The 27,203-nt window shown below is 41.1% G+C and overlaps 1 long non-coding RNA gene across 1 annotated transcript in view; it reads left to right on the top strand.

The window, feature by feature from the left end:
• LOC134869402 (uncharacterized) overlaps positions 1–26,335 on the top strand; it is a 42,682-nt gene extending 16,347 nt beyond the window's left edge. The window contains exon 3 of the long non-coding RNA XR_010166415.1: positions 26,205–26,335. This is a non-coding gene — a long non-coding RNA (uncharacterized LOC134869402). The remainder of the gene's footprint in view (positions 1–26,204) is intronic.
• Positions 26,336–27,203: the final 868 nt, after the last annotated feature.

Here is a 27,203-nt window from a genome sequence, read left to right as displayed (position 1 = left end):
CAACAAGTTACAAAAATGTGCAGCAGTACACCACGAGGGCTTCCTCTCTATGTGTTGTTGCTCTGTGTATGTCTAGCCGTCAGGTCCGTCTCTCCAGGTGCACAGGCTTGTACAGACACTGCATGCCTGTTGTGCCTCCCCTCGCCTCAGTGCAAACTGCAGCAGACAGGTGTGACTCTGAATACCTTTCTTTAGGCCATCCTCACTCAATTATACAGATGGACGTTTCAGTAGTCCTATACGTCTGAAATACACTATTGAATGCGTAAACGCAAACACTGACGCAAATGCTTACCATATTCTATACATAATTCTTGCCCTTTTTTTTGCATAGACTGCCTGTATTTTTAAACCTTTTTCTTTTTTTATTCACTCAAACAGAATCACACATGCTCACTCATATAATGTAAATATACAAACACATAAAAGAGCTTTGTGACTTTGATGAGCCTTTGTTAACGAGGTGACTTTGCAATACGCATGTCTGTGTTCTCTGGTGTTGTAGTGTCATAAAACAACAGGCCGAGGGAGGACAAACACAGTGGTGTGGCAGGATCAGAGAACAGGGTGTAAAATTCCTCCCTCAGCCTCCACTTGTCTGTTTTACAAGAGCGTAGCCCGTACAGATACACATTTAAATTTCCCAATAATAAAGATTTCTTCATTGTTTTGACGACCGCCACAAAAACGATAATTTAGTCAAACATATGACAGAACAAAACAACCACAACAAGGTGCTGATTCAATTTCCTGCAGCCTCCTGAGGAGACCGAGAAGTAAATGTGTATTGATTTACATATTGATAGTACTTGGGATTCATTTATTTATCATGACATCAATGACTTCATTACCTTTGTGAATTACCAGTACACTACCTATATGATATGCTTGCATTAGCAATTACATGTTGAAAGAAACATATTGAAATTGTTATTGTACTATTCTGCGTATTGTATTTATTAATCAAAATCAATGAATACGTTAAGGTAAGGTAAAGTAAAGTAAGGTAAGGGATGGTTTGAACACTTGGTCAAGCTTAGAGGAAGAGCAAGGTCATGCAACTAAAGGATGTTTAATGTTGAGGAAAAGGTTTTATTTAAATGAAATCTTCTGTTTAATGTGTTACAATTCTGGCTAATGTTGATGATTAAGTGTTCTTTAGGTATCTCAACAAACAAAAAAACTCTTAACCTTTCTGTCTTCACCCACCTTCCAACTTCTCTCCTCACTGTCTCAACCCCTCTCACCTGATGTTTGGGGTAATTATGGAAGAAACTCCTCTGCTCTCTGTTCGAATCAATTCCAGCTCCTTCCTCCTGTTGATTTAGTTACCTACTGATAACAGGACTGCAAAGCTTCCTGCATGCCCTGACTGCCCCTTTCCTAAACAGGCAAAGTTTACAAACCTTTGGCAATTTGTACACTCCTGTTAGTGGCCATGGGAGGTGCATTAGTAACTGTCAATGGGCCCTGCCCGATGCACTGCTCTCATTTGACCCAATTCATTCCAGTGGGTGTGTCCCAGTGGCATTGATATATACCCCCTGTGATTTTACTGATGTATAATCACTCAGCGCTCTCACATCCCACAGTTATCTTTACCTCAATAGGCTGAGGAAACAATGAGAGCGCCATACATAAGCTTTCCAAGAGGTTGGGGCAAGAGGGGGGTCGTTGGGGTGTGTGGGCGTGTACGGTAGGGGATACTGTACTGTAGATAGGAACAACTTGGGCGCCCGTTCTTATAGCAGTCAAGTTGGTTGACATGGAACATGATGGAGCTTTCTTTGACTGGTGGGACATCAGCTTTCCACTGGCTATTCTTGCCGACGATGATGCCACTGTTGATGACTTTGAAGTCTGATTCCTATATCTTGCAGGATTTAAGTTGTGACATTTGTATCTAAACTGGCTTGAATCATATTGGTACAACAGGATTATCACCACCCTCAGAGTAGAAGATACATTCCTTTAAGTCAGTTGCGGGATGCAAGGTGTTTCTTACAAAGTCTATGGTCTTTATGAATCGACATCTAAATATTGTAATGCAATCCACAACTCTTTTCTTGATTCCTGTCAGTCACCTTTGTACAATTATCATAATTTGTTGCAACATCACATCAATTAGATAAGCAGAAATCCTCAGCACATAATCAAACATATTAAAGGCGTTTGTTCAACTCCAAAATTAAATATTCATTTAAATGTATTTCAGCTAAAAGGTTTTGAACTGCAAAATAAAGCACAACAGTTGTTGATATGTAGATTATTATCTAGGCAAAACTGTCCATTTCCTTCCTTACCCTTGAAAGTCTTCATGTAAATAAGCGTGCCAGTGAGGTACTCGAGATCAGAAGGGCCATAGCTCAACCTCATCACTTCCCAGATAACAAAACAAATGTTGTTTATGACATTAACCCATTTCAGAAATTCATGTACTGTATTTTCAATCATGGCTTATTCTGTTGGACATTAATTCCATGAGTCAAATCAGCAGGAATCGTCTATTTCCTAGTATCCCATCGATGATTTAAAAATTGTTACATAGCTTTAAGACTAAACTAGCAAAACGTCAATGACTCTAATTGATCTCATTTGGCGCACATAGTTGGTAACTAAAGGAAGGTGTTTTCTCAATGTCTGTGGAGCTGGTTTAGGTTGGCTGGATGGGAATGAGATGAAAGGTTGTCTGAACCAGAGCTGTCCCGGTGATTGTCCCAGGATGGAATTACTCTTCACCATAGATGTGGGAGCTCTGGGATAAATGTTCACCAGAGTGCATCTCCGATTGGCTCCACATTGTTGTCATGAAAGTACATTCTGTTTTCCCCTGTGTGCCTGAAACGCTCCCCTCATTCCTTTTGCTGAGTGTTTGTTATTCTTATGGCATGGTGGACAGCATCCAGTGTGAGAAATGCATGAGATTCATCCTGGCGGCCTTCCGACCCCAATGCAAAACCGTAACCTCCACCCCACCGAGCTGTTTCATCCCAGACCCTTCATCTATGCTGTCTCTCTATTGCTCTGCATAGCATAGCATAAATCAAACCATGCAGGACTCTCTCCCTCCCTCCCCCCCCCCCCATAGTTGTACCCCTTCTGCCTGTGTTACATTGTATTCGCAGATTTAGTGGCATTGTAAATAGGTAAACACAAGCAACATCTATCAATGCGACTCGAGAAGCGGGTCTGTAATCAGAGTGCCGGGCCCGCGTCCGGCGAGGGCTATCTCCATTTACCATGGGATAAATCCATCGGTGTGACCACCATAGGCGCGATGGAGGGGTCTGACAAATCACCCCAGTCAGGCCACGATGCTGGGCCTTATTGGCCTGGCCTCTAAGTGGTCTTCCCCTTCAGAGGAAAGGATGGGCCCTGTCAAGCATGGCCAGATTAAAAAGCATACTTTGAAAGAAATGATTTGTTATTAGAGAATGCTCCATTGTGAATCTTTAGGAGGGGAAACAAGTATGTATGACGGCAGTAGAGGGTAGGCTGCATCCACCTGCTTGTGTTTGTCTGTCCCTCCTCCTCCTCCTCCTCCTCTCTGTTCCTGTTTAGCTCCCTCTCTCTCTCTGCGTGCACAGGATTTGTGTGAATGCTTTTGTGATAAAGGGAGTTTGAGTGAAATGGTGCAGGCTATTTAGGTTGTGGGACTGGGTGGCGAGGGTGTTGGATTGGGTTGAGAAATTCTATTACAGTGGTGAATAGGGTTGGGGGGGTTAAGCACAAGCAGACATAATCATTTAGAGAGCGGGAGGTGTTGTCATCAATGTGCCTCACAGACATACAAACGCACAGACCCTGAAGAGCCTAGAAAGCAATTTGATTTATGTGTATTTGAAAAAAACGTTAGTTGAGGAAAAATAAGGTCAATATTTTTTCTTATTAGATTAGCATATGGTTATACAGTATCTGCAGTTTGTCAGACCACTGTGTTTTTGGGGACAGCTGACGGTGAGACCTGTTGAGGCTAGCAGTGACAGAAGGGAAGATGTAAAAAGGCAGTCATTAACAAAAATAGATATTCATTTTCAAGCATCTGGCAACTGAGATAAATTAAAGGACATTGGAGTGAATTAGCCAGTTTCCTACATTTTGTATGTCGTTTTTGTGCACTTATTAATCAGACTTTTTATTCAGATGGTTATGACTTTGCAATACTTCTCCGGCATAAGGAAAAAGTTGTGTGTCATTGTTTCAAGACTTATACGCAATAAAGAAGCAGCTGTAGTGTTTTCAGTCACTTTTCAAAGGCTACTTGAACAGATCATGGGGGAATTTGCGAGATATACGAGCTCTTTGTGGGCTGACAGCATGGTTAAGAACAGGGCCAGGGCTGAGAGAAAATAAACATTATTTCTCTGTGGTTTACCTGACGTTTGACTTTGAGGGCTGAGATTTAGTGACACTTTTGCGCCAAACACTCTGTAGAGACACGGCAGTAAATTATTTGAAGGTTGGGGGTATGCACAATCTTGCTGACAGAAAATATTAGGTGCTTTTTTTCCCTTGTGTGTGAATGAGAGTGTGAGCGAGAGACAAAAAGACACAAGAGAGAGAGAGAGAGACCATGTGAGTGTTATATTGCCTGTTGTAGCCATTTCACACCTCAACGGTGCCCTATTGAAACTCCTCCAATGGACAGGATGCCCATTAAATACATTTCATTTGTGTTTGCATCGTTTCATTGAGTTAATCCTAAATATTTATTAGATGTGAGCACTAAAAAATCTGTTCATTGGAAAGCTAGCCAGGAAGTTTGACACCGGGGACGGAGAAGGAGAAAGCCAGTTTTTCCAAAGAGAGTTACACCATCTGTGCTGTATACTTGCATGAGAATCAACACAGAGAATATACTGAATCCCCTTGTAAAGACAAGACTCTTTAACAATTGGAACTGCTCCAATTTTATTATGACTATAAAATATCCTGAGAGGAATTAGTTTTCAATGAAAATCACTTTTATGAGAATGAGACCAAAGTATTGTCACGGAATGAATTAAAAACAAAGTAGAAACAACTGTGCAAACATCTACTTAAAAAATATTCAGCCTGGACACTGTTTCGAAGCTGAGCAAACATTTGCCCATCGAATCGAGCTGTTTGCAGATTAAATTCTCAGTTAGGGTCGAAGGCAGTGATGAGAGGAAGAGAGAGGGAAACTATTTGTCATAGCTGGGTTACTCTAAGGTCTAGAGTGCAAGGCCTTTTATCACAGCTTGAGACACACACACATACCTGTACTGTCTCCACTCATTCCTGACACTCTCATCCTGACACATACGTTCCTACACAAACTGAGACAACACAGCTGGAGGAGAGGCCAAAGGTTACAGAATTCGACACAAATACAAGTAAACTCAAAGTCTCTGACGCATGAGCTTCAAAATCTGATAAATATGAAGTGCACCTTTACGGACATGATATGGCTGAGTCCTAAGATCATGGTTAGATATCCAAATAGAGGAATCAACATTAAATAGTTTATGCAAAGGTTATGCAATATTCTTGGTACTCTTTTTTTTCTTCTGACAATTCTTTCAGCAAGACACTGCTGTGGTTCTGGAGCTGAGCCTGACCCCTGACCTCACTTAATAAGTCATTAAAAGTCAAACTGTTATTTATAATTATGCGCAAAGCCTTTATTAAAAGTGAAATCTGCAATATAGAAATGAAATCAAATTAAATTATGATTTAGCCAACAATTTCATATCATTATATAGCTGAGGTAATTTAGTTATATTTTAACTGTACTAGTTTTGTCCAGCAGTGGCTCAGTGGGTCCAGCAGTGGCTCAGTCAGTAGGGGCTTGGACTGGGAATCGTAGGGTCGCCGGCTCAAGTCCCCGAACAGACTTGAAATATGGAAAGTGGACTGCTACTTGGAGAGGTCCCAGTTCACCTCCTAGGCCCTGCTGTGGTGCCCTTGAGCAAGGCACCGGACACCTCCAATCCCCCCTCCCCATTGCTCCCCGGGCACTGCACAATAGCTGCCCACTGCTCCTAGTACTAGGATGGGTTAAATGCAGAGGACCAATTTCACTGTGTGTGCTCTGCTGTGTGCATGTATGTGACTAATAAAGAGGGTTTCATCCTCCGATTCTATTTATCTTCTATCTTTTAAATAAATAGATAGATAGATACTTTATTGATCGAAATTTGGGAAATTGTTGTACCCAATATATTGTCCAATCTTTTATTTTTGTGCAGACTAAAAATATGAATATGCATTTTTGTGCCTTTCTTTAATTTGTTTATATTGAGAGGTCTTCAACCTAAAATTTGACACTGAAGTTAATGAACTTAAATGTGATTGAACTTGCTTGAAATGGCACTTTATCAATTTTGAGTAATAAAACCAGCCCCTTCTCTCACTATTACCGTAATCTCAAGATCGACAAGTGTACCTACCCTCCATATCAATACAAAAAAAACCATGAGGTGAGATTGAAATTTGCTTTATAGCCTTGTATCCAATTTCCGTTTTGTGGCAATTCCAGTTTATTTATTGTTTGTCTGTGTTGAGGTACACCTGCTTCAAGCTGTGGGGGAGATTACCTCTGCAAAAGTAGTAGAAAGAGAAAGAAATGGAGAGGACGGATGAGAGCTTCACACAAGCTTCAGGCACTGTTACCCTCATACTCTTCCTTCTCGCTTAAGCCCTGTGTTTGCTTTTTCCCTTTCCTTGACCTTTTCCCCTCAACCTTCATGGTTAAGTCCATAAAGTTTGTCTGCTTTACCATTAGTAATATTACTGTAATGACTGCCAAAAAATAATTTCCATCCATCCATCCATCCATCCATTGGCCATTCACAGAGCTCAAAAGCAATGCAATTTCTTTCTATTTTTTTGTGATGATATAAACCAAAAACCAACATATTACAGGTTGATGGAAAGTAGTTTATTCAGATCGACACAATCTTATTGGAAAAGTTTACAAAGCTGATATAGAATCTACTTGGAAATCCAAGTAATATAAAGTCTACAAAGATAAGGACAAACAAATGCAGCTTTCAGAGCATTAGCAAACCACACAGGGTAAACAGAGACAGTGACATTCCCACTCGTCCTGCCACACTTACCTTGAGCTTATTAGCCTATAAAATCATCATATTTGGTCCCTCTGTATTTGTTTGATTACATTTCCCTCCATGCCACTGAGAATATGTGAGATGTTATGTTACACCCTATTGATTACCTGTGTTAATTAAAATTTTAATTAAAGTTTTTTATGGTCTGCGTTTCACTTGTGATAATAGTACAGGGAGAGGAGACCATCGCCTTCATAAATCTCATCTTTATTTGCGGCGGCCGGCCATCAACAAATACAACTGTGTACATAAAATTTTACTAACATTGATTTTGAAAATATTAATATTACTTTAAACAGTGGAGATGCATTATTCAATTTAGAACCACAAAGCATAAAATCCCGGTGCTATAACTCAGTTAATGAACAGGAAAAGTCCATTACAAACCTATCAGTAGACGCATCATCTGATCCCCATAAGCGCCTGTGATAGAAGCAGAATCATTTACTCTAAGCTGCACAGAAAAGTCCTTTAATAACAGCAGGCGATGCATTGTGAAACCAATATGAGCTCAGATGAATGGTTGATTTTTCCTGTGTCTTGCAAATACAGAGGACATTATAAAAACAATTCAAATTTCATTTCTGCCTTGTGTATCTATCACGTAGATCACCGTGTATCTTTTTATGGGCATCATTGAACATGAAAAACTGCCACAGTCAGTTGATGTAAGGCTTTGTGAAGTGCAGCAGAACAATCGATGTGTCTTTCTTCCTTTAAGTACTTTCCTGCTGTACTCTAATGGAGCTAATTCTGCCGCAGTGTAATTGGTTGATATAATAAATGAATAAGCATTTACCACATACAATTTGTTGGACAAACTGTTTCCTCAGATTCTGATGCCGCCATGTTTCCTTCTACTCTTTAATCGCTATCACAAGACCCAAAATGTGTGTCTGGAGTCTAATTGCATTTATTGAATGTACATGGGAAATAGTATTGTAATATCAAAATCAGAATCATTTTTTATTACCAAGTAGGTTTACACATACAAGGAGTTTGCCTTGGTATGTGTGGTGCATATGTTTGCTTTTTATTGTTAGTAGCACAGTTAACAAAATGAAATAGCCACAAAGAAGTGACAAGTAAGATGAAGGGTAGAAATGTGATGACAGAGACACATAATTGGATGAGTGGTTAAGGCAAGGGACAGACAGACCAGGCTCTGTACTGGCTCATCTGTACCCAGCAGTGTGTGTTAATTACAGGAATGTGAGTTTTAAATGAAGTGCTGAGTAGCGTGGAGCGATAATGAACAGAGATTGGCCTGGCACTGGGAAATATGCTGGAGGCCTTATGGTATTTATGACCCAGGGGTCCTCTGCTTTATTCCTGTCCTCCTGAATTTCACCCAACTCCAAAACATTTCCCTTTTTCGTTACATCTGTTTCATTTCCTCAAGCTCTCTTTCTTTATCCTCCTCTTTCTATTATCTGTCATACAGGTCTAAAAAAAACACATGAAGAAATGTACCTTAATATATCAGCTCCATTAATCATTCAACTACCCTGCTCATATTTTGTTCTTATCTTGCAGCGTTACTAAGTAAATTCCACCAACTGAAGGTATAAAAGCTTTGTAACACTTCACAAAGTATGTTGGGTCATTTTGGATTGTTTTTGGTGAGGGAAAATCAGTTGACTTGAGGCTAAGATGGAGCTGTACTGCATGGTGCTCTTGAGTTACTTGTTAATCATAAAACAAACAAAGAAATTGAAAGCACAGAATTATGTTCTTCTTCCTGTGCAAATCCACTGCTTTACAGAATATTCTCACATCATTTCAACGTTCCCAAATACTTTGCTTTTCTAAAAGCCCGCAGACCAACCCCTCAGCTAGAATCCAGTGATTGCTTTTTTCAAAATGTTTAGCTCCTTAAATTCAGTTTAACCGTTTGTAATAAAAGATATATATTTATATATATGTAAATGTATATGTATATAAGTGAAATACTCACTTACTGTCAGATATATTTCTTGGTTTTAAGACAAGAAGAGTCTGGCAGCCGATCCAGGTTTAAAGGAGTTATTGAGACGGATGATTTGGCCGTTTATCCCCCTCAGTTTTACCCCCCACAAACCTCTCCATGCTGTTCTCTTCCAGGTCAGGCTGTGAAAAGAGCCGTCCCATTGGGAACGTCTTCCCAATGGGACGGCACCACGGGGACATCAATGTCCCCCTGCCAGCCCCACTCCCACACAGGCCTGACTGATGTGTCCCACCATTGTTTTCCAGGAGGATCATTGGGATCATTGAGTGGCGTGTTGTTTTAAGGGCTAAGCTCTAACCGAATGGCTCCATTGTGCGAGCCTTTCTGCCCTCGGCTGCTAACAGCCCAGGGGCAGTGCTAAACAAGATGGACTCATTTACTGGCTCTATGGTGAGCTCAGTGGTGTTGGGCTAAAACAAGTCTTTGAATGGTTTGTTACTCAATTACAGAACATCTTCAGTTCAAAATTCCCCTCTTAAGACTCATGATAGAGCCCAAGGCCCATATTTTTAAATGATGTCTTTTCCCTCCATTGAAATGATAATGTTCTCAAAAGGATGTTATTGTTTATTTATTTTACTGAAAGCTTGTACTAATGTACATCACTTTCCACTAATCTTGTAATAATAATGTTGCCTGTATTTGAGATCGCTTGACCTGATACAATCCCAAACAAACAAGCCTTTGTTCTCAAGTAAGGTACAAGAAATTAACCAAGTGCAGAAAAGACTGACAAAATCAAAAAACCCAAGCAGCATCTTAGAACTAAGCAGAACTAGATACTTGAAACTCAATTGAAATCCTGACCCCAAATATGTTATTATTTGATTTTGTTAAAAATTAAACAACGACAATGCAGTGAAAGTGCTGACTAAGCTTTCATTTGAGAATGTCCACGTAATGAGTAAGTGTATAACTGTTTTTTATACATTCTTTCCCTAAAATGTATTTATAAATAAAAATAAAAACTTTAATTATGCATCCCTTAAAAATACGCAGCCATTTTCCCCCAAAATATGTTTGTGGCAAATATATAAATGGAGCCAGACTTAAAACAAAATATGACACCCTTAAGCTAGATGTCATAACTTATAAATGTATATATATTTCGACATCCGTAGGGAATGTTCATACATTTACATATTTAAAAACACATATTTGTCAAGACTAAAGTAGAAAACATTTAAAATTGTGTAATGTCACAGAACTATGTCAATTCTATACACTTACATTACAAACAATGTGCTAAGGATAAATAAAACACACAAAAGGACACATAATGGCGACAAACCGGGACTCATCACTTTTTTTCTCGCACACACAAAAATGCACACGCAGTCTCATATAAAAGGACACATATCATAAATTCTCACTCACACACGTACACTTTACATGAACTGTGTCTGATCAGCAATTCTTCTAGAGGTGAGTATTGACAGGTTTTGTTATTCATAGCATATTCAAGCTATTATATTTTCTCCTCTGCTGCCATAATGTTGCCAGTGTTGCGGAACACATTGGTAGCTATCATTCGCCAGTTCTTTTTAAAAAACGTCTTGAGGCGTGACATTATTACCCATGAGCCATAAGGAGCCTATTCAATGACCAAACAGGGCTGGTTGTTCCTTTTATGGCGGCCACGCTCTCGGTGAGCGCCAGGGTTCAAAAGGGCATGGCCTCTTTGCCCTCGAAACACACAGACACCATCTTTTTATACCTCCTTTAATCGAAACACCGTGTACTACATCACAGTTATGCTTTGGGCAAATTAAGGTCACTATATTGATTTCATATTTATCATTATCCGCCAGGCACTCGTATGCTCACAAATCGTCCTGTTTGCATCGTCCCTGCAGACATGCATCCCCCGTCCTGTAGTATATCATCCTTCATAGAGCCATATTTGTGAAGCGAGTGCAGTGTATCTTCCTTTGTTTTGGGGAAGCAGTTCTTCTTTTGCTTGGGCAGGAGTTACTTTCTGGGGCTTCTTCCTTCCCAGGAGTCACTTAGTGCCATAAAGGAATCCAGTCGGGCAAGTGCTTTAAACATAGATTTGTTGTCTAGCATTTGTCAAAGGTCAACAGCAAACAGGCTCTTTGGTGGCCGTTAAACTCTTTACTGAACTTGTTCTTTTTCTTGCAGCAATTTGTGATTTAAGAATTATCTCTTACCGCCTCCTGCCACGCAGCAAAGCTCAAAAACAGGTGATTCATAACAGGCTAAAAGGTCATGTCAAGTGGCATGTTAGTATTTCACTTTAACTTTGATTAAAGATTTTTGGAAAAGACGGGAAAACAACTTAATATCAGTGTGGTCCTCCCTCTTCTTCCTCTGCGCCAAGGGTTCTATATTTCCTGCGGAAATCAATAAGAGGGAGAACTGAAGAAACTATTGCTGCTCTCTCTCTGGGTGCAGTGCTCATTCATTCATCCTCAGCCTCTCTAATGGATTATGGGTGCTCGCAGGAGCATACAAAAACAGACAGAGCTCTCTTTACCCTCCCTTCTTCTTCTTCTTCTTCTTCTTCTTCTTCTTCTTCTTCTTCTTCTTCTTCTTCTTCTTCTTCTTCTTCTTCTTCATCTTCATCTTCTTCTTCTTCTTCTTCTTCTTCTTCTTCTTCTTCTTCTTCTTCTTCTTCTTCTTCTTCTTCTTCAGTGCTAATACAAAAACACTTACAAAGACAAAAAGATTGTTTTGAAAAATGTTCAAATACTAGTAAAACTATATTTATCAGATGGAATCTGCTCTAATGTTGCTGGTGCTAACCAACTTTAACATTATACTAATGCTGTTTGTTTCATGAACGCTGCTACAGTTGACACATAAACTCAAAACAGGAAGAGTAAAATGTTTATTACAAGTTTTACAAATCTCCTGTTTCATATTGTTTTTAATATACTGTGGGAAGCCCCTGGCAGAAGATCTGGCACAGAGATGGAAGAGACAGTATTTTGTGGATATAATAAGTTAATTGTATCTTTGCAGAACTGAATGAACTTGTTGTTTGATAAGATTTGCTTCTGAGCTGCAAAAGAAATTGAAGTAAGCCAACCCCCCTACCATTTCTACCCCTGAATTTCTTGGCAAAGTTCTACTTCTAAAAAGAATGTGTTTAATGATTTTAAACCCTTTTCTCTTTGACCAAAGATAAAATTCAATGTGCTATCAGCTGCTGAAGCCTCTCCCCCAGACCCCACAGCGGAGCCTGCCATGTTAACAGTGTGATATATTTCACTGGTGAGAGGACTCCTGTAATGGCAGCAATAAGGAGGCACTTAAAGCTCCTTAAGAGCAGCTGCCTGCTAGAATAGACAGAAAAACATATAGAAAACAAATAGTCACATTTATACTTGTTCTCATTTGGTAGCACATTGTCTCAAGCACTCACGAGTGTGAGCCCAACACATTCTCACATGCAAAAAGGCTTGAATACATGCATCAAAAATAATTGCGGTACTGAATTATTCTGTGTGCATTGTGCATATTATGCACATGCAAGTTCTCACATTTTTCATGTAGCATTGCATTCAAAGGTCCAAACCCTGAGGCTTTCATAGGACTAAGTAGACCCTGTGGCCCTCTCAGGAGTAATAGAGCGATAGAAAAGAAGGGGGGTATTACCCAGATAGTCTCTATTTCTTTTCTCTCTCGCTGCTGCTGCCGCCAAAAACGAATGCCCACCCCACACCGTATTTAGAAGAGGGGGTGTTACAGGACAATTTGTTAGCCCCTTGTTTATTAACTGTAATATGAATGTAACTGTACGCAGACTCATGGGAGTTGGGCGCTAGCCACAATTACTGCCGACCCCAGTGTAATGGGAAACAAATTTGTAGGAATATTGTCGGCCATTCATCTTTATTTACACGTGGTAATGAGGTAGTGTGTTAAAGCACTGTGAGGAGGGAGGCTCGGCTTTCAGGCAAGCAGATATAGACAGGAGAAAGCAAAGTGAGACGGACTCAGATAAACAGACTGACTGGCCATAAAAACAGTTAGCCAGGGAAGCAGAAATAGATGGAAAATCCAGACATCCTTTTATAAGGTATACAATATGCATGGATAAAATGGTAAAGACTAGGGCATTGCATGTACAGTAGGAAGTCAATGGATAAGGAACGGAGGCATACTTAAGTCAAACACTGAGCCAAACCCAGAGCTAATGGGGCAGAGGTAACAGTATAAATACTGGACCTTAAATTTCAAATTTGCAATACTGTGAAATTGTAAATACCCAGTGAATTATATCGAATTGTACATTGAGCTGATAGCATAGTCTGAAATGGATCAATTGTTCAGCAGCTTCACTACCTCCTATTGATCCCACCATGAGATGGATGTGTTCTCCAAACCTCCAGCACGCTTCCTCATGGAGTCTGGAGCTCTCTATTCCCGCCGCTTGTGTCTCTCCCTGTTATATAACACACTTGCAGTTCCAATGATCTTAAACACAACTTGAATTCAGTCATATTTGGTGTATTCACTAAGCTTCATAACCTAATAAATGCCAGTTAATCATATTCAGAAACGTTTGTCATGCTTGGCCTTTCAGATTGCTCACAATTTCCATTAATCTGATTTAAGAAAGGATAATTCAGTTCATTTTTGTTTTATTTTACCATTCGCAATTCTGCTTGTCATACAAATCACTGTAAGTGATGAGCTAAAACAGGCTGTCAATCCTAAAAAAGAAAGAATAAAAAACCCAGAAATAAAAAATACACATTTAGGAAAATGTTCCGGTTTAAATCAATTTCAACACCACCTTGTTATCATGAAAGATCCACAAACCTCCAAGGAATAAAATCCTCCTCATAAACATGAAGCCCTTTGTGAGTGTGTCCCTGTAAATATATATCCTCTTCTCTCTGCACGCCCCACTGCTTTCTGAATAAGCGTCACTAAAGCAGCTTTCAGGAGGACATGTTCCTGTCAAAGATGCTAAACCATGCAAGTCGGAGCTCAGGTTCCCTGCATGAGTCCCCCTAAATGAGATGTCCATGGGGATAATAGGACGGCCTGCTTGCAAGCTAGCGCTCTGTGTGGCTCTTTTCATGCCAATTAGGCTCTGTGATATAGTCACAGCAGATGCACCGCCAGCTCCAGGATACCCATCTGATCATCGGCCCGGTCACACAACATGAGGGGAGACAGAGACGGAGAGAGAAGGAAGCATTCTTTGCACAATGCACAGATAGTTCAATAATGTGCTGAAGTAGAGTGTGAATAACTTTAGGACACTTGTTTTAACATGCAATGATCACATGCTAACATTTTCAAATCAGAAATGACTGAATCTTACCTATACTATACTCACTTAAACAACAACTATGTAACATGTGTAAGCCAGCGAACACAGTTCAAATGGAGTCTGAAAATACTTTCAAAGGTTGACGGACATGTTTTTTAAATGCATGCTTTAAGGTTTTAATCCCTGCCCCTTACATCTCTCTAGCTCCCTCTACTGTCTCCTCTACCTGCCCTCAAGGTGTTCAATGTGTCACTGAGAACATTAACCCTCAACCAAAAGAGGAACATGGCCTGTAATGACCCTAATGAAGTGTGACAAGAGCACAGAGACTACCCTGCTGACACACAGGGCCCCCAAAATTGGATTAGTGATTAACCATGTTGTCCCGCATTGAGTCAAATGGCTGCGGCGACTCGGAACTGCTCGGTGCCTAGTCTGCCGGCACGTCCTGCTGGGAAGGGGTGCCCCAGGAAGAGAAAGGGGGGGTGAGATGCTGGAGAGAGAAAGCGGGTGAGAAGAGACACAGGGGAAAGGATTGAACGAAAGAAGGGAGAGCAGCAAGGTAGGGGGGTGTCCCCGGGGCTCATAGCAGTGCCATGTCTAGAGGCCCCACTGTGCGGTGAAATGAGAAAGGCTCCATGCACCTGAGCAAGCCCAGGAGAGGCCTGAGGCGCTGGGGGAGCCAGAGCAGGATCCTCCCCTCCTCCATCCTCCTCCAAGCTGCTCCTGACATATATCTTGCCGTGAGACAAGAGCGCCAGTGCAAATCAAACCCACCACCTATAAATTACCTCTTTCATTCTCCCTTTAGCTCTCTCTCTCACCAACCCCATTCTCCCCTTTTTTCTGTTACCCCTGCCTCTCCTTCCCTTCTTTCCTCCCTGCCTGGCTCCCCTCAACATGCGGCTTCCCATTGCAATATAAACTTGGCTGTCAGAGGGGCAGTTGCGATGTGGCAAACTTGCCATTGTAACGGACAGCTTGACAAATGCAGAGGGGTGGCAGAGCGTCGTGGTCCACATACGATACCTCTTCCCTTCTGTCCCCCATGCTTTGAGAAGAGGAGAGCAGGTGATGCAAGGAGAAGAGAAGGAAAGAAGACTGTGGAGAGGAAAGGAGTGGTGGGGGCAGAGATAGAGAGAGTGACTTTCAGAGGGATAATGAGCCTTTGAACGATGGCTGAAATGTTGCCGTCAACCTGCCCTTCTGCTGCTGGGTAATTAGGTAATCAGTAAAAGGCCTAATTATGGGATCAGGGTGCAGGGAAACAATTAGCAGAAAGTATTGCCACATAAAACGAAAATTTACGTTCTGCCAAAGCATGTTTAATTCCTGGATGTGTGTGTGCCGTCCTTCCTAAATAACCACATAAAAAGGACATTTCCCTTGCCTCCTACCTGCCAAGTGAAAAGGTTAATTTTAACGACCCAGTCGGCGTGTGTGTATAAATATGGGGATTTTGTGGGTATATGGTGGAAATGAGTTTTGAAAATAATTGTGGAATTTTACATTTGAGTGTGTGTGTGTGTGTGTGTGTGTGTGTGTGTGTGTGTGTGTGTGTGTGTGTGTGTGTGTGTGTGTGTGTGAGACAATCATTGGTTTGTACAGTGCAAATAGATGTATTGTTAAGTAGCCTCATTGGTTTGGTAAGTGATTGCAATTAAATTGTGTTGCAGGGCCCCCCTCTGACACCACAGCCCTGCGTGTGCTAGAATTTGGTTTAAGGATGGAGGCTTTGCAAAGACAGAAGGCAGGGAGAGAAACTGTGGGAAGAGAAGGATCACTCAATGCACTCAACAATGCACTGGCAGCCCATACAAACATAAAAAGGAGAGGAAGAAAGAGAGAGCGCAAGAGAGAAAATTGAGCTTAACAGCCTGATTCTTAACTATTATTTATCCATTATGGGGGGAATGGAGCCGGGGCGCTGTGCGGGAGAGGATTAGAGAAGATTTGTGGGCTTTACAAGGCCCTGTCCTCCCATCCGCATCGCTCCAGCTCCCAGGGGCTCCGCAGCCAGCGCCGGCTCAGCTTGTCTGATCATTTATCCATAATTAGAAAATTAATATTTTAGATGGCGCTATGATGAACCCATTATGGTGATGGGCCCCGATATCAATTATAACTTCAATTTCAATTTCACTTACAGCCACGGCAGCAAAATGGCTCCGGGTGGCGGAGTCGAGTGATGGGCTCGGTGCCACGGAGCATGACGAATACAGATCACTGCACATTAGGATGAGCAATTATTTGAACATGTATAAAAACTATTTACAAGCAATGTAATTGACCAGGGTCAGGGGGAGATGCAGGAAAAATGGACAGGTTGACAAATTTTTGTTCCAACCAACAGAAAAAGGGATTTATTAATTTCTTTGAGGCTGTAATTGAATTTTTGAGAGGGGTTTCTTGTTAAGTCTCTCCTGTGGTCCTGGGCTCATCTCCTAGTGTGACCTTACATACATGTACCACCCCCCCCAACCCCCATCCAAACACAGATAGCCTTCACACAGGGACAGCGGGACAGAAACAACAAAAAAATAATAATGTAGATCCACATCTACAATCCACAACTACTGCTTAATATAAAATAATATAGACTTAATTACACAAATGACACAACAAAGAAACATGTTTTTTTGCCTACAAAACAAAAAATTTATTTAGTAGCCATTCATAAAACATTTGTTGTAACACCCTTTGGCCTATCAGTAAACATAGTATTGATCATTTCTAATTAAATATTTATTTGAAATACAGTACATAATTAAATTGTTTTATAAATTATTGAATATCTTCTCAACAATTCTACTTTTTTTGCCCGCTTTCATCCTCCACTTCAAAATAATTGTCTTGTATCATCACTGTACAAACATATATAATACTTATTATTCACTTCATGTATTTTCCTCATAAAAATATTTGTGTGTGTTTTCACCAACCGGCCCTCCTTCTAATGTTGCAGGCATAAAGCGAAATTATAATCCATCATCCAGCCCCATCCGACCATAGCAGAGGGGATATTACTATCTCAGCGCTGCTCCAACAAGGTTAGATGAATCCCCGTAACAGCCCTAATCATACACACACTTCATCACCGAGGCTAAACCACTGCACGTTAATTATGTAGACATCACTCAAAATACACTGCTGCAGCGGGCCCCGCGCCTCAGAGAGCTCATTTGTCAGCTGTGTGTGTCTCTGGCACGGAAAACAAAAGGTCAACCGGGTGGACATGATTTCAGATAGCCTGCTTGTTCCCTTAGCGGGCCTTTAGGCAATTTGTTTTCTCTCCTGCCTCTGAAGACATTCTTTAAGATTAGTAACAAAGGCATGGGTATATTTGCATTAGATAATAATATAATATCATAATATGTAATCTATGTAAATTCCTTGTTCCTTTTTAAAAAATAAAGGTAACTAGTAATTGCATATATATTTTTTTAAAACCCATTTTTTTGTTAGTAACACTTTAATTTTAATACCATTTTTTGTGTGTGTTTATTTCACGCAAGGCCCTGGGAGAAGATCAGGCCAAACATTTATTCAATTTAACAACTAATCCAACCAACATACATTATTTCCCTATCCTGCCGACCCAGACTTTGAACCCCCCCCCCCCCTCTGCCCTATAGGTTGGCTCATGTATGCTATACCCGACGCCTTGTTTTCCTCATGTCAGTTTAATTGTTCACTGTCAGGGGCAGAGCAGCGGATAACAAGCTTAGCAAATGATGTCTGCTGTTGCTACACATTGATTAATATTTTACATGTTATTATCCTCTGTCCATTACCACAGCAAATTAAACTATAAATCACCCCCTCTGCTGGTGTCACCGGATCATAAATTGTCTCTCCCCTAGCCGCACGCTGCGCCATGCCATGCCGTGCAAGGTCTTCTCTTTGGTGAGACAACAAAGTGGGGAAAGTGCCTGTGTTCTTTAGCCTGAGTTATGGACTAGTCACGGTCACCATATACATCAGAGCCATGAAAAATGAGGAGTTTGTTCTGCTATAAAACATAAAGAAAAGCAATCACCCTAGTGTTAAAAGTTTGAGTCATCAGTAGTTCTATAAAGTAGGAAAGGTACGGAGATGGAGGTCCAACAATAATTACATTTTTTATATATTGTTCAACATGTTTTGAACTCACACTAGCATTTTGTTCTCTTTTATACAGATATATTTGTAAAATAAATGCATTTTGTATTCTTTATCTATCATTTAAATGCCAATTCATACAAAAATGTGCAGTCCAATTTTAGTCAAATTTATTCCCAGTATGTTACGGCTTTATTTGCATTGGTTTGTATTACCAGTCTGCTAAAGCCGCTGCAGATGAACACCATTTCGCTTCAGACAGAGGTGCTGCAGCTGGTGTTAAATGAAAATTCAGATGGAGCTGTAGATAAATATTTTTTCCCTGACTGTTTAGACCCAGTTTCCCCTGGATATCATCTAAGATATCAGATGACCTTTCCTGCCTTGTCATTTTTTTTCTCATTTTCACCACGCCGGTGGAAGAGATGCAAAGGTGCTTTACCAGAAGCTGGAAATCAATTTATACAGTCCCGCGTTGCATGTAGGGAGAGATGGGACAGAGCGGGCCAGATATAATGACACGGCCAATTGCATTGTGTTGGGTTGCGGGGGTCAAGTGGGGTCTGAGTGTGCCACGGATGCAGGCTTTGTTCGTATGAGGGGCATTAGGCAGGAATTACACGGCGGGGTCAAATGACCCACACCCGAAGAGGAAGCCAGCACCTTGGGCCCCCCAGCCCCCTCATCATCAGGCTGGGGAGATGAGAGTGACACGGGATGACACTCGAGGAGGAGGGGGGTGGAGAAACACACCCACTAAACACTTCACCTACTGATAGGTGCCATTGACCCTTCCTAAATCTCATCATCGTCGTCCCAACGCAGGGGGGAGATGGCGTGGGATTTTCTCTGACATCCCCTTCTATACCTCTTTCCCCCCTTCCCATCAGGACTCCCAGCCGCACTCTTCGTCTCCTTTACAGGCTCACTCATTTGTATACAGACGCATACGCCTCGATTTATTTATCTATCTATCTGGCGGATGTAGCGGATGTCCCCCTGCTGAAGATGGCAATACTCACAGACTGATCCCCTCTAAGCCTGCTTAGCATCTCCCAGCAGATAAAGTCCCTCTGTGTCATTCAATGATTTATCAATTTACAATATTTGTTAAGGTGGCTTTGCTGTGGCGTCCCAGTGGCTCAACAGCTGAATGCGCACACATGTTCCTGAGGCGATGCAAACTCGCCTTTCCTGTCATTCTCCTGTATTTTGTCTAAAACATAGAAAATATCATCCTTTGTCATTGATATAACAAGATGGTTCATGTTCTACTAGACAGTGTGCTATCACCTAGCTTTAATGTTGGTGAAGGCCCAGGATGTGAGAGTTGCCAGAGGGCCCTGACCCTCTGACAGTCCAATGGAGTGCATAGATCTGAGGTTAAGTCATCTGACCTGGCAGGCTGGTCACTCGCCTGCTTTTACCCATGATTACTGCTCCGACAACGCACCTTTTTCCCTTTTTCCACTCTTAAATCAACACCAATCCATCCCTCAGGTCCACCATCACCTCTCTCTCTCTCAGGGCACTGACATAACCTGTATATATTGGTCTAACAGAATCCTTGTGCCAGATTCACTTTGATTTATCAAATATAATGTAAACACACTTGTCAACACTTTTTGTTGGCCACCCCTCACTCTAAACTCTATGAAACATTCACATCTTCACATCTTCAATGCTGAAGCATGGAACATTGTAATAAGAACACACAAAACATTGAGAAATAGCTGATTATTCCCTGTCACAGTACCTGGTTAAATGCATTTGCGCAGCTGTGTTTGGGTTTCGTCATGTTCAGTATAATACAGAAAAACTAATAAAAATGAGAAGAGGGAGGAACGAGATTGTAGGTAAAAACATGACAAATGCTCAGGATCAAATTTGAACTTGTGATTTAATGTGTGTGTGTGTGTGTGTGTGTGTGTGTGTGTGTGTGTGTGTGTGTGTGTGTGTGTGTGTGTGTGTGTGTGTGTGTTCAAGCAGGACAGCACTGTCAACTGTCTATGCAGCAAACTTATGCATTCAAGCCGGAGCAATCCAAATCCAAACAGCTTGTTCTCTCTTGCTTGTTTTTACCGACATCAGACATGCATATGTAACTACTGCTGCCTGCCTGAGCTTAAGTGGATGCAAAGCAATCTGGGTGGAGAGTAACAACAAAAGACTTAGGGAGAAAGGAAAAGGGAAATAAACAACAAGGAAAAAATAAGATCACACAGCAGAACAAGGAAGAGATGAAGATGAATAAAGAGCAAGAGTGCACAGGAGAAAGAAATGAAGTGAAAGAGTGAAATGGCTGCTGTCAGCGGAGGCCCTGCACAGTGAAACACTAACTGTAGCGACAGGCTGATGAGTCAGTGTCTGTTTAAATGGCAGCTTGTCAGGCCTCCAGCTCTGAGGTGGGCTGCCGACCTGTCAGGCCCCTCGCCACATTAACCAGCTGACCCTATCATCCTTAACATTGCTCCGCCACCGAGCTGCCTGTCACTAACTCCGCCATTTGGCTTTCCAGAGATCTGCCAGAGAGGGCAGGCACAGCCACCTCTTAGTGTTGTTTATTGATTTCTGACCCGCCGCTTAATAGTTTTCCCAGTCCCCCTGAATGGCTTTTGTAAGCAATAGGGTTTGTACATCTCGCAGATCAATACCTTTTATATTTACAATAAAATTGAAACGGCTTCTTGGTGGGTCTCGCAGCACCTTGGCATTTGTCATCCTTCTGCAAGGGAAAACTATGTCATTATTTGAATTAAAACATTTATTTCTGATTAAGAGAGTGTCCTATCTCATTAATTTTACCCTTTCCAATACAAGGGGAATGGAATCCTATTGATTTTTGTACTTTTTACACGTCTCCACTACTGGGAAGATAATTGAGAAGTTAGCCAGAATAAATGAAGTTTCTAGTCTTGCAGTGCAGCCAATACCTTGGAAATGTTAGGGTTTTTGTGGGAGCAGGCCTTTAATTTTGTACCAGCAGAAGACAGGGGGACTGAACAAATTGGATTAAGGCTGGGGACGGGGGGCCCCGGAGTCGGTGGGTGGGTGGCCAGGGGTGTACCAACATTGTGTGTGTGTGTGTGTGTGTGTGTGTGTGTGTGTGTGTGTGTGTGTGTGTGTGTGTGTGTGTGTGTGTGTGTGTGTGTGTGTGTGTGTGTGTGTGGCGGAGGAAAACTCGGCATTTCAGCAATAATAACATTGCACCCCCCTTTCAATTTTTACACCACAAAGACGCCTTAGGAAGCGCAGATTAAAGCATCTCAAGGCCAATAATGATGCGTTGCCTCCCCCTGCTTATTGTTGAGGAAGAATTGAAAGGCAGTAATCAATGTTTGAACTAGACCTTCTTACAAAGCGGTGCTCATTGATTAAGCATTATCAAATTAATGAGATTGAATTAAGTTGTGGCTTTTTTTTTTCTGTCACATTACAGGGAGCTGGTTGTCAGAAAATATTTGTATTTAAAAATTGAAGTTTTTCATATTTATTTTTACAAAACATTTACCATATCAATCAACATAAATACAATTAATTAACACATTTATTATGTAGTTGTTTCTTAATGAATAATTAAAAAACCTAATTGGATTGGTGAAATTAATGTTGACGGACTTATTTTAAAGAGGATTAAACGAAAGATCCAAGCATGAATGAAAAAAACCTTCATACTTTTATTTCTGGCACATCTACACGTCCTTATATGATTGTATTTCTGCTGTTTATAGTCTCATATTTCTATTTTGCTCCTTGTGACATAGAGAAAGAGAGAAAAGTCACAGAGTTGAAGTGTGGTTAAATGTTGTGGCATGGCCAGTGTGCAGATTTTGAGAAGGCAGGGCCGTGTGGTCAGCTCCAGTTTGCACAAGCCCAGCGCAGCTGATATGGGGGTCGTGAGAGGGGTGACTGAACACAGCAATTGGACCTCACAAACACTGAAAGAGGCCAGCACCGTCCTACCTCTGATGCTGCCCGATCTTGCTTCGGGGACTGAGAGAAAATGTTGTCGGACTCAGAGAGGGCATCGTCCATCATGGCCCCAGTCCGCCTGTCAGTCGGCTGATTGTAGGAGAAAAGAGAGAGTGAAATGAGAGAGAACGAAAGAAGCTCTGGAGTCCACCAAGAAGGCAATTTTAAGAGAAACAGGGGGAGAGAAAGAAACAAGGAAAGAGGGAAAGACAAGGAGAGTATAGCCTCTCCAGCCGTCCACTGACTCACTGCCTGGCTTTTGGCCACAGGGCACCTGAGCGGATACACTCCTCTGCTCAATCCCTCCATTCTTCAACCAAATTCCTCCACTCCCTCTTCCCATCAAGACCCCATCCCTCTTCCCTCTCTATCACTACACCCTTCCATTCTTTGGCCCTGTGAAGCCTGTTCTCTCTCTCTCTCCCACTTTGTCCAATGATCCCTCCGTCCTTCCATCCCTCCTTCATGGACAGCTGAATGTGAGGCTGATAGGCCGTAGAGTGAGTGGGGCAGCTGCCAGCGCCCTGCAGCAGAACCATCTCTGACAGGCCACTAATTCAACTGACAGAAGAGAAACCTCAACCAAACACCTAGTCCAAAGAGAGGGGGAGAAAAGTTTAGAAAACAGGAAAATGAACTCAGAGAGACAGAGGTGGTGGGTTAAGGTCTGGGGAAAAACATTCTCCTGTTTTGATGGGAAAACAAGAAAGACGTGAAGATCCTAGAAGGGAGTTCTAATGAGAGACTGAGAGAGAACCGAGGGGAAGATTGTGTTTTGGAAATCTGCCTGCCCTACAAAGGCAGAGAACAGTAACTACAGAAGCAATGGTGTTGAGAAAGCAGGTTTAAAGTTTTCAGAGTGTTAAACTGATATGGAAAGGTTGTGGTCAGAGAAACGGCAGTTTCTACCAACACAATGTTTTCTTTCTCAAGAAAACTAGTACATATTTATACAAATAAATAGCTTTAGTTTCATAATTGTTTACATTATTGAATTACACAGGAACTGGTATCTAATGGGATCAACCTTTACCTTTAGAGTTCAGCTATTTTTCATCTCCACCATACATTTTTTAAAGTGCTACCTTTTTACTATGTGTACTATGTTTTCTGTTGCTCTGAACCTAGATCAGTAGTTCTGTTTCAATTGACAACGTTAGAGATTGTCAAACTGCAACAATTTCACATTGTGTGCCTTAAGATGGTACATTCCAATGGCCATGTCATGTATGTCGTTTTGTAATCCATTGGAAAACAACCTATTCTGTCCTTTAGGTAAGGAAAAAGGTATTGTATAAAATGGCACAACATGTCTTTAAAGTGTGCTGGTCATTGCTCATCTTGGCAGAAAAAATACAATAAACAAACTTCATACACAACATACACACATCTAAATCAATACAAAATACCAACAAATTTGGTTCTTCATTGTAAGATGTAAAACATTACAATAGAGAAACTGAAATACAACAAACCTCCTCTGCAGTAAACAAGGTATTAAAAACCACCACACAACCTCTTTCCATTTGTTTATCTGTATAAACGTACTCATGGCCAGCCAGAAGCAGTGTTCAATGAACAGCTTAATTTGTGGATGCATTTCTATGCCTAGAGTAATCTAAGGAGGGATGCAGAAAGGTTGGATACATTCATCACAAACACAAGCTTAACATAAGTGAAAAATTACAGGATTCCCAATGACCTTCCAACCAATCAGGCCTGGTAATTACACTCATTCATTACGAAGGAAGGCAGAGATGGAAGAATACAGAGATGACCCTTCAGGACAACAAAAATGTTTATAGATGGGAACAAAGAGGAAAATGCTAATGGCTCAGCTATCTGGCTCGATGGCCCTGGGACAATGCAGAATAATAACTTCCTATCACGAGCCAAATGTAACCCCTGCCAAATTGTGCATAAGAATCACACTGCATATTTCAGCTGTACATGGCAGCCATTTTTTTTACAGTAGAATAGGAGATTATTATTATTATACCTGTACACCAAAATGTATGTAATGCATTGAAACTCAATACTCTATACTTATATATATTATAGAGTGATAAGATAATATTACAGCATGTTCAGTCATTCAGCATTTAATTTTGAATACCTTTTTGTTAGCTATCTGTGTTTGATTCAGTTGTAATCATGGTACGGTCAAACACTGACAATGTGGTTACAATTACAATCCACAAAAACATACTGTTTACTAATATACAGTTCCTTTGTAACATTGTAAAAACGTGTATTTTTTATGTATTTTGGGTCAAATATTAATGTAATGCATTTAAGGCAAAATATCTTCAGCTTACTTTCCAAATTTAAGATGTGTCCATAAAAACTACCTGGGCGGCGGTGGCGAAGTCCATAGGGACTTGGCTTGGGAAGCGGAAGGTCAATGGTTTAAGTCCACGAAAGACCAAGTGCTATCGAGGAGTCCATGAGCAAGACACCGTTCCTTACACTCTCCCCGGGCGCCGCACATATGGCAGCCCACTGCTCCTAACACTAGGATGGGTCAAATGCAGAATGTAAATCTCCACTCTGTGGGACGATTAAGGGTTCCTTCTTCTCTTCTAAAATGTTTCACTTGAAAGGTATATGGCAGCAACTACTTTTTTATTTTACATTGGTGTGCCTTTTTTTATAATAAGCTTATTATTTTCTCTATGTAATGGCAGAACATTGTGAAAAATACATTATATATTGTAATTGCTAAAAGCCAAAGTGAATGTCTCTAAACAAAAACTCCCAAATCTTTAAATGACTATTACATTTTTGTTTGATTAAAATCTAGCAAAACCCTTTGGGCTTTTTTTCTATCCATAAGTAATATTAATACTTATTTTAGCTCAGTTGAAAAGTTATCAATCGTCATCCAATATCTGGCTAGGACAACATTGTCTGACGTTTCCTCAGTGTCTAAATGTTGTTTGCTGATAGAAAGCTGGCTGTTATCAGAGGACAGTGATGAAGTTTAATAATCACATTTGATTTATTGAATGCTGTATTAGGTTGTGATCGTGTTTAAGCTCCAGTGCCTTGTTTCGTACATACTTTCCCTTAAACTCTATTTAAATGCAGCACTCCAATATTTTTCCTTGTATTTCACTTGTCTAATAGCTAACGCACCCACAGCCACTTTTTTCCCATGCACTTACAACATGTAGATATCTTACTGACTTTAAATCAAATCACTATCACGCATAAATAGGACGATGCTCTGGCACTGAACTTTTCGATTCATTCCATTTCCCAGACGATGGTACCTGTCTGCTTTTCTCTGATTATGCAGATGATATTACTTTTTTTTCCTTTGTCGATATGTGTTTAGATGTCATTTGCAGTGGATGATGTTCTCATTGCTCAGTTTACTGCGCCCGTAATAAGATCACCTGTGGTATGAATACATTTTCCCTCTCTGCTCGTGTATTTGGATTTGCAGGGTAAATGAGTTTCTCTCGGCCTTGGAGAGAGCGAGAAAGACAGAAAGAGAGAGAGAACACATCAAGCGCTCTCTTAGATTCACTTTAGAGCTTGACACCTCAGCGCTCGGTCAGTAAATGGCTTTTCTACAGGAGGAGGTGGGAGAGGGCTTTGTGTGTGTGTGCTTGCATCAACATCTTTGGATATCTCTGTGTGAGTGTCTATGCAAGACTACATGTGTGTTTTCTTACGTTTGTGGGTGTGCGTCCTTTGTGAGTGCGTTTGCGCCTATGTGTGCAGTGGAGAAGCCACATTGTACAGCCACATCTACATCCATATGTCCTCTTTGTATTCCACCCTGCAGGCCTCAGCTGTCATCATTCCCTGTCCATCCACAGAGAAGTTATAGTTGGCAAAAAACCCATCAGGTGGGCAGGACAACGGATAATTGAGGTGATGATCGGAGCTGTTCAAAGACAATTGATAGTGATGGAGACAGGGGGAGTGGGGACCTCTCCGGGGGCTCGGGGAGCGCCAGACCAGAATGTGGAATAATACTCAGCATCGATACTGATGCTGTTGTACCCAAAAAATGTCAAATGTTTAATTGCTTAATGTTTTATTGGAAACTAATACAACATGTTAAGCATTGAACCAAATAAAAGGCTGTTTCCTGCTTTATTCACTGAAAACAAGTTATAGCTTTTTCTCTCTGACACCAGCTATACAATATGTGCTGGCCCCTAGACCACCCTCGGCTTTATTAATAGCCCAAATCCCCTTCGCCGAGCCTGCCTCAATCACACAGCAACATATTGAACAAGCAGAGAAAGCCATGACCTGAACATCATATTTCCACCAGCTGCAATCCGAGTGACAAGTTGCCAAACTTCAAAATCTCCCAGAAAACCCAGTTAAGGCAAAGCAAGTTGTAAAGGCGTTTTTCATAAGCCGAGGGACAAGGGGAACAAATGGAGGTTATTACTTTCCTCCATTCCAAATAGCCCCCTACTGTCTGGCTGAAATAGGCCCGGCAAAGAAATGTCTGTATATCTCACATCCATAGCTGACATCGTACCTCTGGATTTTTCTATTACCCACTGGCAGCTTTTCCTACCTTCTTTTTCACAATTTTTCTTCGCCCACATGCAAATGTTATTACCTGAATGTCATCAATTGTATACATATAAAATCAGCCCATAATTTTAACACATCAGACGATTGAGTAGTTTCCAGCACGTGTTTCTTCAAAGTCCTTGAATGTCTTTGCTCAAAACTTTGAATTCAGTCAGCAAACCTATCTGTCGTGTATCTGAAGCGCGCCGGTTTTAGCTCACTTGCATGCAGGTGTTGTGTTTCTGGT

Source organism: Eleginops maclovinus, chromosome 9 (genome assembly GCF_036324505.1).
Source record: "Eleginops maclovinus isolate JMC-PN-2008 ecotype Puerto Natales chromosome 9, JC_Emac_rtc_rv5, whole genome shotgun sequence".
NCBI classification, from domain to species: Eukaryota; Metazoa; Chordata; class Actinopteri; order Perciformes; family Eleginopidae; genus Eleginops; species Eleginops maclovinus.
This window is presented reverse-complemented; position numbering and strand designations above follow the sequence as displayed.